The following is a 13,947-nucleotide window of genomic DNA, read 5'->3' as shown; positions in this document are numbered from 1 at the left end:
GGGTTCCAAGATTAACTGGGACACGGGTATTAAAAAAAAAAAAAGTCAAAGAAGTATCTAGGTGAAATGAGCTCTGAAGACAAGACAATAGCTGGTTTTATGCTGAAAACACAGAACTGCAGAGAAAGTAACATTGTTGACTTAAGGACATCAAATCAGGGTTCAGGGAAGCTTTGCAGTAATCCTGTGTTGTAATAAAAGCTTAAAAATTTGGTACTTTGATGAGTTCTGAGATTGACTTAAACCTCTTTAATTTGGCTTGCTGGTATTTAATCTTTTAACTTTGCATTCTTAATCAAAACTCAAAGCAGATCTTTAATCTTGTATGTATAAAATGGAAGATTAGAGGACCCTGACCTGTCTCTGGTAGACAGCTGTTTGCTTCCCCTTTTCCTTCTCATTCTCACAGTAATAGAAAGTGAGAGTAACTTCAAACCTGTAGGAAGGTCTTAGGAGAAGAGTGTAATTACATAAATACTCTCTGGCAGAGAAGAATGGGAACCCTTCTCTCTCTTCAGTGACAAATTAAAATTCATCAGAACCTCTGCATGTGTTTCTCTTAAAAATTGTTAATGTGATGGGAAAATAATTCTGATTTGGCCAGATTTATCATTAAAGAGGGAGAGCTATATTCAGATTTTCTTCACCCCTAGAACACCTGAAACATCTACAGGCTTCAGTGCCTACTCAGGTTTAATAACACAATATGCAAGACAAGGGCAAGTCAACAAAATGCTTTGTTAAAAGCTAGGAATTATCTTTTCTGATAAAAAATAAATCTGTGAGGATAATTCTACCAAGCATGTCTGGTTTTATAGTAAATTCTTTGCTATAGGGACAGGTTTTTTTAAATGAGAAATGTGTACAGCAATTCCTTTAAGATGGTTAGGTGCTCTTATATACAAAGAAGTCCTTTTAAATCCATTTAGCATTTGAAGGAGATCATGGTGCCATTAAGACAGGGCACCTGAGATGGCCCCAGCTGTAGGGACCTCACAGTGGGGACTTACGGGAACTAACAGAGGACTTTGAATCAGCACGTCAGCAGACATGCAAGGCATCACAAGTTGTGGCAACATCTTTTCTCTTTCTGGGTGCTTCTAGCCATCTGGACCACCCATGCAACCTCCAGTGTCAGTGTTTGAAGCAGAGTAAAGACCCTGGACCCAGGTCCTTGGGGCACTGGGCTAGAGGCTTCCTGGGCCGCCAGGCTGCTCTTCCCTGTGACCAATCTAGTAATTCATATCACTTTGCCACAGCAAGACGGTCAAGTCTGAGGGTTTTGTCTCAGACTTGACATGAGGAGAAGGATTGTTATGGTATGGGTGAGTTAATTAGTCCAAAAGCAAGTGCATACCAGTCATTTCTAATTGCAAGAGAGATCTGGGATAAAAGGGAAAGTCACCTCTCTTCTTTGGTGAACTTCATTTATACCCCCTATGTTGAATTCTCTGTGTCTTGTACAGAAATCTTCACGTCTGAGTTGCTTGACAAAACAGTTGTTGATTTTCTCTGCACATAGCTGAGCTGAAGTCATTTAATGTCATGAAAACCTTAATCAGCAGCATTAGGAGAACAATCTCGATTTCACAATTCATTTTAAATTCCTTGCACTTTCCATCATAGCCCTGGAAACTTTATTTTACATCTTTGTTAGTGATGGTTATCCTGGTTTATCTGTCCCTGAATTATTCAAATTACTTAAATAGAGGCAAAGTCTATGGAAAAGTAATTTCCTCAAGTTCAGTAAGAGTTTTGAATATTCTCAACTTAGTTTGATGCCAGTGAGCTAGAATTAAACTTTCTTTTAATCTGGATTGTTTCTGAAAGAGCACATATGGTTGGATAGACTAGCAAAAATTAGCTGGGGTTTTATTTAGAGGAGGGGGAAAGGACAAAAGGAAAAAGACATTTTCAATACAAACCAGCAAGTAAACACAGGGAAAAATTCCTCAGTGAATAAAAAGAATGTTTCCAATATGGCTTCTGATTTGTAAGCATAAATGTTATTCACATAATCCAAGGATTAAGATGAGATCTTCCTTCCTCACTTAGGAAGATAGCTCAGAATTAAGAAACTTTTTAGAAGCAACCCTGACCAACACAGGTAAGATCTTTCTCCGCCACCTTCCCTAATGAAATCTTAAAGAGCTTCACTTAATAATGTCTATTACTGTCACCAAAATTGTAAGATTTTTTTAACTGCAGTGGCTCCTGTCACAACTCCTGATCTTTGAAAGGAAAAACTAGTGTGAATAACAAGGAAGATCTTTAATCCTCAAGTTTAATATTGGAATGGAAAAATAATCTGGCAAAACAGAAGCTGGTCATTCAGCTTTTTGGAAGTTACAATTGCTGCTTGACTATGTGAGAAAAGAAGAAGTTGAAGTTTCTGTAAATATTCAGAAGTGTGCCCACATCCTTCTTATGATTTCTGGAAGCATTATCAGTGAAGTCAGTAAATCATCATGTGATCAGGTAGTCTCAAATAGGACCAAATAACAGCTTGTTATTTATTAGCTGTTTGGATGCTGTTATTGTTCTAGTGTTTTTTCTCTTAATTCAGATGAAAGGTATAGTAAGTCATGCCAAACCTTTAGTAACTTTTCTCAGCATCATTATCCTCACACAAAATACAATATTAAAAAAAAAAAGTCAGTGGCTGCACATACACAAATTTATGCAAACACATGGAATTCCTGCAGTGTGCTTGAGCAAAACCGACCAGTCATCTGCAACTTGATGGAGAAAAAGAAAAAGAAAAAGAAAAAGAAAAAGAAAAAGAAAAAGAAAAAGAAAAAGAAAAAGAAAAAGAAAAAGAAAAAGAAAAAGAAAAAGAAAAAGAAAAAGAAAAAGAAAAAGAAAAAGAAAAAGAAAAAGAAAAAGAGAAAAAAGAAAAAAAGAAAAAAAAGGTACCAATCCACCAAGAAACCACCCTCGCACCAGTCACCCCTCACTCTCCTCAGTTAGAAGGGACCTTTCACTCTCAACTTCTAAAACAAGACATATTCTTGAATTCAAGTTCTACTATTAAAACACAGTCAGTGATCCTTCCTGACTGTGGCTGCCATCTACGCTTACATATTACCACTGGCTCTCTTTCTTGGGAATCTTACTTTACTAAGCAGGTTTCTTTGCAAAGAGGAGGGAGGAAAGAGTGAGAAAACACATCTTTGTTCCATTCCCTTTTAACTTCAAACCAAATAACTGTCTGAATTAGGCTTTCAGTGATATTTACAGTTAGACTAAAGGATTGGACTCACCCATTTCAAAGAACTGTATGAACTTTCCTGCTCTCTTCCTGTTTCTTATCTGAAAGCCTACATTAAAATAGATCAAATTATAATAAGCTTTTTTTTTTTTTTTGTATTTTTGTTTCTTCTTCCAGACGTGATGCTTCACACAGTCAACAGAGAGTAGAAAGAGGAAGTCAAGAACTGAACTACGGGATTGCTCCCCACGATCCTGCTATGCTCAAATTCAACCAAGTACCTTGTAGATAGCGATGGTGAGGGACAAACTTAGAACTTCAGCACAGCTTCTAGGCCCACCTGACAATCTTTAAGGTATATCAGAATTACAAGCACTGTCTGGACAGTAGAGCAGACTCAAGTACTGAATCAGCTTGCTTATAGGCTTAGTTTACTAATACATACAATGGGGCTAATATTTACTGCTTCTGCAACACTGTTGTTAAAATCCAGTTGCTAACATTTGAAACGCATACAACTAGTAACATTAACCTGCTATCCAAAATCCCCAACTGAAAATAGACTCTACTTTTTAAGCATTCAATTTAGAGTAGATTTATTTGAAGAATATCTGAGAAACATAAAACCAGAAGACTTAATCTGCTCTTCACATGAGGTTTTATCCCATTATCTAAAACCCTCAAAATATTTGATGTCCACAGTTACTATAATGAAAAAAGCTTTAACTAAACAAAAAATCTCTGTGATTTTTCAGATTTTCTTTTGGTCTTTCCAACTATGCAAAGAAGGCTCTTGATGAACAGTCACAGGGTGACGAGAAGCTCAGCAGAATTCTGATCCACTTACTTCATCCAACTAACACAGACGTCTGTGGGCTGTCTGGATGTGCCCATCAGTTCCACTTGGCCTGGTGCTGAACTACGAGTGTACTAACTTATCAGAACTGTGTATGTACACTTAGATGAAAGCACTGCAGAAGGCACCATCCCAAGGCTACTGAGGCCTGCTTCCAAGTTCACCATCTGGATAGGCAAGAAGTTTGGTTTCAAAGCCATCCTTACAATAGCCTTTAAAATGCAACACCAAAATCATCCATGTCAAATTATACAACACAAGAACTACTTCCTTTTAGCAATTTGTAGGTTCCCCTAATTTCAACCTTATTTCCTGATTTATTTTTCCTGAATTAAGAATTCTTGTTTCCCCTCACAAACTTGTTTTTGATTCTTCTGATTTATTTACTGACTACACTACGGTTTCCTACCTATTTGTTTCACCAGTATGATAATTCCCAATTTTGCTTGGTTAGCTATTGGCTTTCTTTTAATACATAAAGGGTACTTTGCTGTCCAGTACTCAAAATGTCTTCTTTTAATCTGAAGTTCCCATTGCCCAAATTAATCTGATTCCTGAAATGAGAAGCCTTCTGAGAAAAATCATTACTTTAAACTTAAACTACTACCTACATCCACTTCCAACCTTCCCTGAGTGAAGCTGGAGAGCTGCCAAAGCTTTCAGTACCATCATTTAAAGTTATCTTTCCCAAATTTGCTAGGTAGACTAGTGGCTTTCCATTGCAATGTCTAAAGGGTGCTTTGATGTCCAGTGCTATAACAACCCATCTTTTAATCATGCCTACACTTCAAGTATAATTAAGTGCCATCAGCTATATAAGACATCACATGAGCCTAACAGATATGACATATGGGACATCCACATACCTGAAATGGTACTGAACACATCTTTAGGTAAGCAAATCCCTCTGTTAGCGTCACTGATGGCAGTAGCAAAATTAATCACAATCACAGGTACTTCACCTTGGAGTGTACTAGGCATCTAGTCAGGGATATTTCTGTGCAGCAATCAAACTACTTATTGCAATTACTATTCCCACATTGAGCCCCATTCCTCTGAATCTCTTCACTCCTGGAAGAACACAGAATGAAAGTGTATCTACTGAGCTTTTTAAGCTAGTCTTAGTTCATTCAGTATACCTCAACAACAGGAATCCTTTACCAGTTAGCAAGATGCTTCAGTCTGTTTTAATACTCATTTTGCAACTTTGTTACAAAGCCTTGTTATAACCTACGTTTTTCTGCCTTCCTGCCAGATCCGCTAACATTGCAGCCATGTTACACTGCTTGGCTGAACAGACTACCCGACTTCATGATTTCTATGCTAGCTTCTACAGAAGAGAGCTGAAACCCACACATCACCTGCACCAGCGGACCAGATGAGAGACGACAACAACTTCTTGCCATTACAGAGAAGATCTGGCCTCGACAAGCCGAGGGATTTCAAAGTAGCCCATGAATTTTGGCCACAGCGTCAACTGCTGGCTTCTGTGCTTCAAGTTATCCGTGAAGAAGGTAAAGGCTGGGGATGCTGAAGCTGTAGCTCTTGAGCTACACATGCAATTTGCCCTGCCCCAGTAGTTTATCCATTTAGATCCCTGACTGCTCAGTGCTAATGTTAAAGACAGTGGGAATAATGAAACATAACACAAAACCACCTATTTTGATGACCACCATTTAGTTAAAAATAAGGATGTACCATAGGTAGTCTAATTTACAGTTTAGGGTTACAGTTGTAAAAACCTGAAATGATTAAACCATGACTTTAAGAACTGCGGCAGAAGTCATGACTAATATTACATCACTTTTTCATGTGTTTTACTTCCTATTTGAACAGCACAAAATAGGTTTTAAAGGGGATAAAAATAGCAGGAGAAAATCAGCAAAAGCACAAGACTTCTCTTAAGTCTTGCACAACATTTTTCTGAAAAATAAATCATAAATCACATTCTAGTGAACACGGAGAATAGTATAGTCCTGGATCCTACTAATTCATAGATTTGACTGGTTGATGCTGCAGGGTGATGGTCCTGCAGCACACACAGAATTAGGATTCTTCGTTTGTATGACTAGTTACAAACCAGGAGGAAGAAAAAGGCAAAAAGGACATTAAAAAACCAGGAAGCTTGTGCAAAGGGATTCTTTTTTTCCCTTCATTAGCTAGCTGACAACACTGAAGCAAGGTCTGTGATCTAGCTGATTTCTATCAGTCTCCCGTCAGTGATTCTGAACATAAAGGATGTTGCAGTACCGAGAAACATCAAACTTATTCATCAGCATTGCTCAGTCTGGCTTGAGATTTAAAGGGAAAATTAAAACCGACATTTCTTATGAATAATTTGACTTCCAAAGTATTTTTGTAAGCATTCATAAATGCATCAGCTGGAGCGACTATGTCTCCAGCTGCTGCAACTTGTTTTCTAATGGGAGAACAAAATCCAAAAATTGGGTTTTTTAAGATATGAACTTAGCATAGATAGCTACAATGCATTCAGCACTAACACAACTATTTTCAAGTCATAGGCCACCTGTAGAAGATGACTACGAATGAAGAATTTCAACAATGCCATGCCTCTTGCAACAGTATGTGAGAGGATATTTCTCCCCAAGGTATTTTCCCTGGAACAATTTGCACATCAAAAAGTTGTAATGCCAAAATGCCAACACCAAACAGCAGCTGTTGGATCTCTGAGCCTCAGCTTCAAATCGCCACTCCTTTGGGAAACAACCCCAAACTCCCAACAATGCACAGCACCTGGGGGGGTTCTCAGCATAACATTATTTTTGATTGATTGATTTCCTAAATTTGTGAGCCTGCAAGCAAAATCTCAGCCATAAGAATATCTCCGAAAGTATTGGAATGACTGCATAGCAAACATCTCAGTTGCAGCAGTGAGCCTTCCTCCCCCTGGTTTATTTTTTCCCTATTAAGAGCTCCACAGGGTAATCCAGTCAACAAAGAATATTTCTGGGATCAGATACCAGCTCTTCAGCTCAACATAATAGGAAAAGAGTAAAGACAGATTAATGTGCCGTCTAGTTTTACTGCTTGATTTCATCAATGTTTCAGGCTGTATTTTCAGTTTTATAGTCCTGTGTTAAATATACTCTCTGGGCTGAAGCATAACTGTTTGATTTTAAGATGTGGCAGAAATAACTTTTGACAGCTCAAATAAAGGATTTCTTAAAAGATATTTTTGAGATGGGAATTATACACAGGTCATTTTCCACTACTAGAAAAAGCATTTGAAATACTTGAAAATTTCGCATAACTGTAAAGTAATAGGAGAATGTATCAGCTTTGAAATAAGGATTTTCTTTTTATGACATCTGTACATTCTTGCTTTTAACATTTGCATTTTAATACATTGAGAATAAAGACTTTTCTACATATTGTTCAAACAAAAAGCTGTTTTTCAGTTCAGCTTGTCGTTTTTCAAGCAAATTAATATCCCTAAAAGCACTTTCATTACTGTGTCTATAGGAAGAGTTGTATAAAAAGATAACTGTATTTTTGGCAATAGTATGGCAGAAAATTCTCCCGTATACACATAAACTAACAAGTTTGGGTTTTCTTAAGCTGATGAGGGAAAAAAAGGATATGGGAGAAGTTACTGAGTTTTTGAGTATTTTATCTCTATAAGCAATTAAGAACTACACAAAGCTTCAGCCTATGACTGAAATACTAGCTTGTAACTTCATTCTTCTTTAATACTCTTCTTTAATTACTCTTAGGCTTGATCTAGCATACTGACATCACCATGAATGATACTACCAGTTTCTCAGCAAAATAATTAAACGTAGGCATCTATTTTACCTCAACTAATTCTTTCTCCTTCCCCCTTTCTTTGTAGGCAGTGTTACATGGCACCGAATGAGAGCTGCAGTTGATGCTGTGTAAAATGTGTAAAACCAAATCTTCTCTTCCAAAGCTTGGTTTATTCAGTTTGTTTATACCAAACAATTGGTATCACCTGGTACTGTTTGGCTGGTCTGAAAACAGCATTTTTCTTCTTCAGAGCAGCACCCAGGAAGAAGAGGGTCCACCAAGAAGGGGAAAGAGGGAACAGAATTATTCTCAACTTCATTTGTGGAAATTACCTCCCAATACCTTGCTGCACAGTATGCACAAACTGGCAAGATCATAAATTTTCTGACCACAAACTAGGGATGTTATTACATTGAGTCTCTTAAAGAAAAGTGATGATTTAGAAAATAGCAGCTTGATTTTTAAACCATAATGTATTTCTGTCCCTATTTATATTTAAAAGGCCCAACGCTGGCACAGAATTTAAAAACCTCTTCTCTTTTAGAAAATAAGTAATGCAAGCTCCTCAAACTAATAGCATACTTAATATTAAAAATGTGCTAAAACACTATTAGGGCAGGCCCCAAGGCAAACTTCAATGTATTCTCCAACTTAGGTATATTCACAATGCAGAAAGCCTCAGGAAATATTTTATTCATTATTTTTACTGTTGTTCTCATCTCTGTCTTGAATTCAAGTCCCTAAAATACAATATACTTCAAGAAAGAAAAGGTAAGGGCAGAATGTACGCTTTTGGAATTCACACCTGAATTGCATATAACAATGTCAGTAATCAGTATGCTGCATTTACATCACTAGTTTGTTGAAATTAATAGACATAGAGGGTGTTGCCCTCTATGTCAGTGACCAGCTGGAGTGCATGGAGCTCTGCCTAGGGATGGATGAGGAGCTGACCGAGAGCTTATGGGTCAGGATTAAAGGGAGGGCAGGGACAGGAGACATTATGGTGGGGGTCTGCTACAGGTCATCCAACCAGGAAGACCAAAAGGATGAAGCCCTCTATAGACAGACAGGAGCAGCCTCATGTTCACAAGCCCTGGTCCTCATGGGGGACTTCAACCACCCTGATATCTGTTGAAGGGACAACACAGCAGGGCATAGGCAATCCAGGAGGTTTCTGGAATGCATTGATGATAACTTCCTTCTCCAAGTGATAGAGGAGCCAACAAGTAGAGGTGCTATGCTGGACCTTGTTCTCACCAACAAGGAGGGGCTGGTGGGGAATGTGAAGCTCAAGGGCAGCCTTGGCTGCAGGGACCATGAAATGGAGATGTTCAAGATCCTTAGTGCAGTGAGGAGGGTGCACAGCAAGCTCTCTACCCTGGATTTCAGGAGAGCAGACTTTGGCCTCTTCAGGGATCTGCTTGGCAGAGTAGCATGGGATAAAGCCCTGGAGGGAAGAGGGGCCCAAGAAAGCTGGTAAATATTCAAGGATCACCTCCTCTAAGCTCAGGAGCGATGCATCCTGACAAAGAAGTCAGGTAAGACTGCCAGGAGGCCTGCATGGATGAACAAGGAGCTCCTGGACAAGCTCAAACACAAAAAGGAAGCCTACAGAGGGTGGAAGCCTACGAGGAATACAGAGAAATTGTCCAAGCAGCCAGCAATCAGGTTAGGAAGGCCCAAGCCCTGACAGCATTACATCTGGCCAGGGACATGAGGGCAACAAGAAAATCTTCTACAGGTACGTGAGTGATAAAAGGAAGACTAGGGAAAATCTGGGCCCTCTCTGGAAGAAAATGGGAGACCTGGTTACCCAGGATATGGAGAAGGCTGAGGTACTCAACTTTTTTGCCTCAGTCTTCACTGGCAAGTGCTCCAGCCACACCGCCCAAGTCACAGAAGGCAAAGGTGGGGACTGAGAGAATGAAGAACTGCCCACTGTAGGAGAAGATCAGGTTCAAGACCATCTAAGGAATCTGAAGGTGTACAGGTTCATGGGGCCTGATGAGATGTATCCACTGATCCTGAGGGAACTGGCAGATGAAGTGGCTAAGCCATTTATATTTGAGAAGTTGTGGCAGTCTGGTGAAGTTCCCGCTGAGTGGAAAATGGGAAACATAACCTCCATTTTTAAAAAGGGAAAAGACGACAACCCGGGATACTACAGGCCAGTCAGCCTCACCTCTGTGCCCAGCAAGATCATGGAGCAGATCCTCCTGGAAAGTACGCTAGTGCACATGGAAAATAAGAAGGTGATTTTTGATAGCCAACATGGCTTCACTAAGGGCAAATTGTGCCTGACAAATCTGGTGGCCTTCTATGAGGGAGTTACAGCGTTGGTGGATAAGGAAAGAGCAATTGACATCATCTACCTGGACTTCTGCAAAGCATTGTCCCACATGACATCCTTGTCTCTAAATTGGAGAGACAAGGATTTGATGGATGGACCACTCAGTGGATAAGGAATTGGCTCAGTGGTCGCACTCAAAGAGTTGTGGTCAAGAGCTCGATGTCAAAGTGGACAGCAGTGATGAGTGGTGTTCCTCTGGCATTGGTATTGGGACCAGTGCTGTTTAACATCTTTATCGGTGACACGGACAGTGGGATTGAGTGCACCCTCTGCAAGTTTCCCAACACCACCAAGCTGTGCGGTGTGGAGGGAAGGGATGCCATCCAGAGGGATGTTGACAGGCTTGAGAGGTGGGCCCATGCAAACCTCATGAAGTTCAACAAGGCCAAGTGCAAGATCCTGCACATGGGTCAAGGCAATCTCAAGTGCAAATACAGGCTGGGTAAAGAGTAGGTTGAGAGCAGCCCTGAAGTGAAGGACTTGGGAGTAGTAGTGGATGGAAAACTGACTATGAGCCAGCAACATGCACTCACAGCCCAGAAAACCAACCATATCCTGGGCTGCATCAAGAGAAGTGTGGCCAGCAGGTCGAGGGAGGTGATTCTCCCTCTCTACTCTGCTCTCATGAGACCCCACCTGGAGTCCTGTGTCCAGCTCTGGGGCCCCCAACATAAGAAGGACATGGACCTCCTTGAGCAGGTCCAGAGGAGGCCATGAAGATGATCATGGGGCTGGAGCACCTCCCTTATGACGACAGGCTGAGAGAGTTGAGGTTGCTCAGCTTGGAGAAGAGAAGGATCCGGGGAGACCTTATAGCAGCCTTCCAGTACATAAAGGGGGCCTACAGGAAAGATGGGGAGGGACTCCTTATCAGGGAGTGTAGCGATAGGACAAGAGGTACGGTTTTAAACTGTTGATGAAGGGTAGATTTAGATTAGATATAAGGAAGAAATTCTTTACTGTGTGGGTGGTGAGGCACTGGCACAGGTTGCCCAGAGAAGCTGTGGCTGCTCCCTCCCTGGCAGTGTTCAAGGCCAGGTTGGACGGGGCTGTGAGCAACCTGGTCTAGTGGAAGGTGTCCCTGCCCATGGCAGGGGGGTTGGAACTAGGTGACCTTTAAGGTTCCTTCCAACCCAAACCATTCTAGTAATTCTATGATTAATAAGGTGAGTGTTAAATATAATTCGGAGGTCAAAAAGCTAGATATAGAAATTTATCTTCTAAATTATTTTTTAAAAAATAATATAAATTGACTTTTCCCCTAGTTTCAGGGTTTTTTTTAAACCAACAAATGTTGATTTAGTCATTTGCACTTTGAGTAGTAGTTATGTAGGCAGTACGCTGTACAATGCTGCCATCTATGGTTTCAAGAAGAAAACAATGTACAGTTCAAATTATGAGAACCACTGGTTAAATAGCATTTGTAGAACAAAAAGTGATCTGGGCTTTCCAAAAGACAAGTGATAGAGAGATGCACAGACACGTGTGTGAGCTCACATTCTAGCTCAGTGAACATGACTCAGGGCCTTATTTAAAGCATCAGAAAGACCTCCATAAGGAGTCCTAGGTTGGACTAAGTCCTACCTGGGTACCCTTCTCCTCACCGTCCCCATCCTAAATCAACAGATCTTTTTGATGAAAAGTGTCTGTTCACATCATGGGCAAAAAGCAACAGCAAAAGCAACAGTACATCAGCACTCCTGAAAATCAAGTTTTCATTTAACTGTGTGATATAGAGATTTGGGAACCTATTGCAAACATAAGACTCTCACTAGCCCTTAATTTCAAGGTAGGTATTAGCTGCTTGGAAGATGAAATGGTATAGAACCAAATCTTCACATGCCAAGTTATTCAGACATCAAGGTTCTTCTGTTCTCAAAGGAGCTCTCCATTAAATTACATATTTTTGCAGAAATCTGTGTTTTTAAAAAAGTGAAAATTGTGATAAATTTCCATTAAAACAAAGCAAGAAACCTGTTTTCCTGTTAAAAACATAATGGAAAAGTCTATTTTTGATGTGGAAGTCCTGTAAATTACCAATTTCTGTCTTCCAGAATCTGACACTTCCTGGTTTTGCTTCCTTTGGTGGTGGGTTTGGGGTTTTATTAAAAAAACCTGAGAGAACAAACAAAAAAATTCCTTGTTTGACTCTGACTGGAATCCCAAAAGCAAATGACACTTTTGTTATGTCCTCCATAGGCATTACAAATATGTTCATTTTGACCTTGCGATTTTGGAACATTATGAAGTCACCAATAAGTTTTTCATTAGCAAAAAATATGCAAATTACAAGTCTTAAATTATGACTAGAACCTATAAAAGCTTAGTGACAGTTTTCAGCTGTATTCTCATATTGTTATACAAATATAGATATATAGAAATATATATCTACAGATATATAGAAAGCTGGAAGCTTTCCCTGCCCCATCCCAGTTATCTAAAGGTGGGGAAAAAAGTGATTGCTGGTGTCTGCAATCTGTCAGATTGATATTTGCAATTCATATAAAAATATTAAAAACAGTAATAAAAAAGCTTAAGTGCAGTGTATACAAATTTAAGAGGCCTGGAGAGCATAACACATGCTTAAATAGGTTTTTACAATACTCATATTCAGAAAGTCTCTCTTATTCAAACCTCTGTTAAAACAGCTCATTTTCCCTTTTTTTTTAGCTCTGTCCACAAAAATTCAACTGGTATTAAGTCTTAACGTACCAATATTAAAATTCTCCTTTACACATGCTAGTGAATTGCAGCTGTGTGCTTTTGAGGCTCCTTCTTTTGAAGAACAAACACAAGAAATCAACATCCAGCAGGCATAAGGGTCCAGCTTGTCCAGCTTTTATTTCAGTGCCAAAAAGGGACAACATTCACTTTGCTCTGTAAAGATCAACTATTTTGTTTACACTCAAACCTCTAAGAAGAGTATTGAAAAAATTTCTTCAAAAACTGCTGCAGTTAAAGTAGGTGCTTTTACCTTCTTTTCAGCTTTTGGAGAAATTTTGCTACTTCACTTTAAACAAATTTCACTTAACTTGCTCATGTTCAGATAAAAACCCAGCGCTCACATAAAAAATACCAGTTATCAACAGTTCCTCATTTCTTACTTCCTAAAAAAGACCCAGAGGCAGAACTAATTGTACAGTACTAATCTCTGGCATAAGTACCTTTCAGCTTTCATTGCCGTTGTTTCTTGCTGAATATTAAGATGAGCTTTAAACACATCACAGACTCCTGCATCAAGATTTTAAGTTTCCTCAAAGAGGAATCACATTAACATTCTTGTGCAAGCTAACATCTTGCTTCTTAAGAAATGTACAACACGCTAACTAAATCCAAGCGACTACAAATTCCAAGGACAAAAATGTCCTGGAGAAGAGAGGCTTTTACTGCCTTATCAATTATAAGCAGCAAGTTGAACCTTATAATCAATCACCTTGCTTTCCAGCATTTTCCCCAAAAAAGACTGCTTTAACTTTTATGAAGGGTCTGCTGGCACGATGAGTAATTTCAGACTTGAAAGCATCAAATGTACAGGTTACGAAAAATTTAAATGAAGGTAGACTTCTAATGAAAAGTTATCTGAGCAAGGTGAAATGCAATGCTGAAAGGCTAGATTCAGTGCGGGAAAGAAATACAATTCAGTATTACAACTGGTACAGAAGATTAGGATAAATGCAGTTTCTCAAAGGAAATTTTTCCACAAGCCTTCTGATTAACAGGCTTCAATAGATCTACAATTCAAAGAAATTTCTTGAGAAG

Source organism: Strix uralensis, chromosome 2 (genome assembly GCF_047716275.1).
Source record: "Strix uralensis isolate ZFMK-TIS-50842 chromosome 2, bStrUra1, whole genome shotgun sequence".
Lineage (NCBI taxonomy): Eukaryota > Metazoa > Chordata > Aves > Strigiformes > Strigidae > Strix > Strix uralensis.
Note: the sequence above shows the minus strand (reverse complement) of the source record.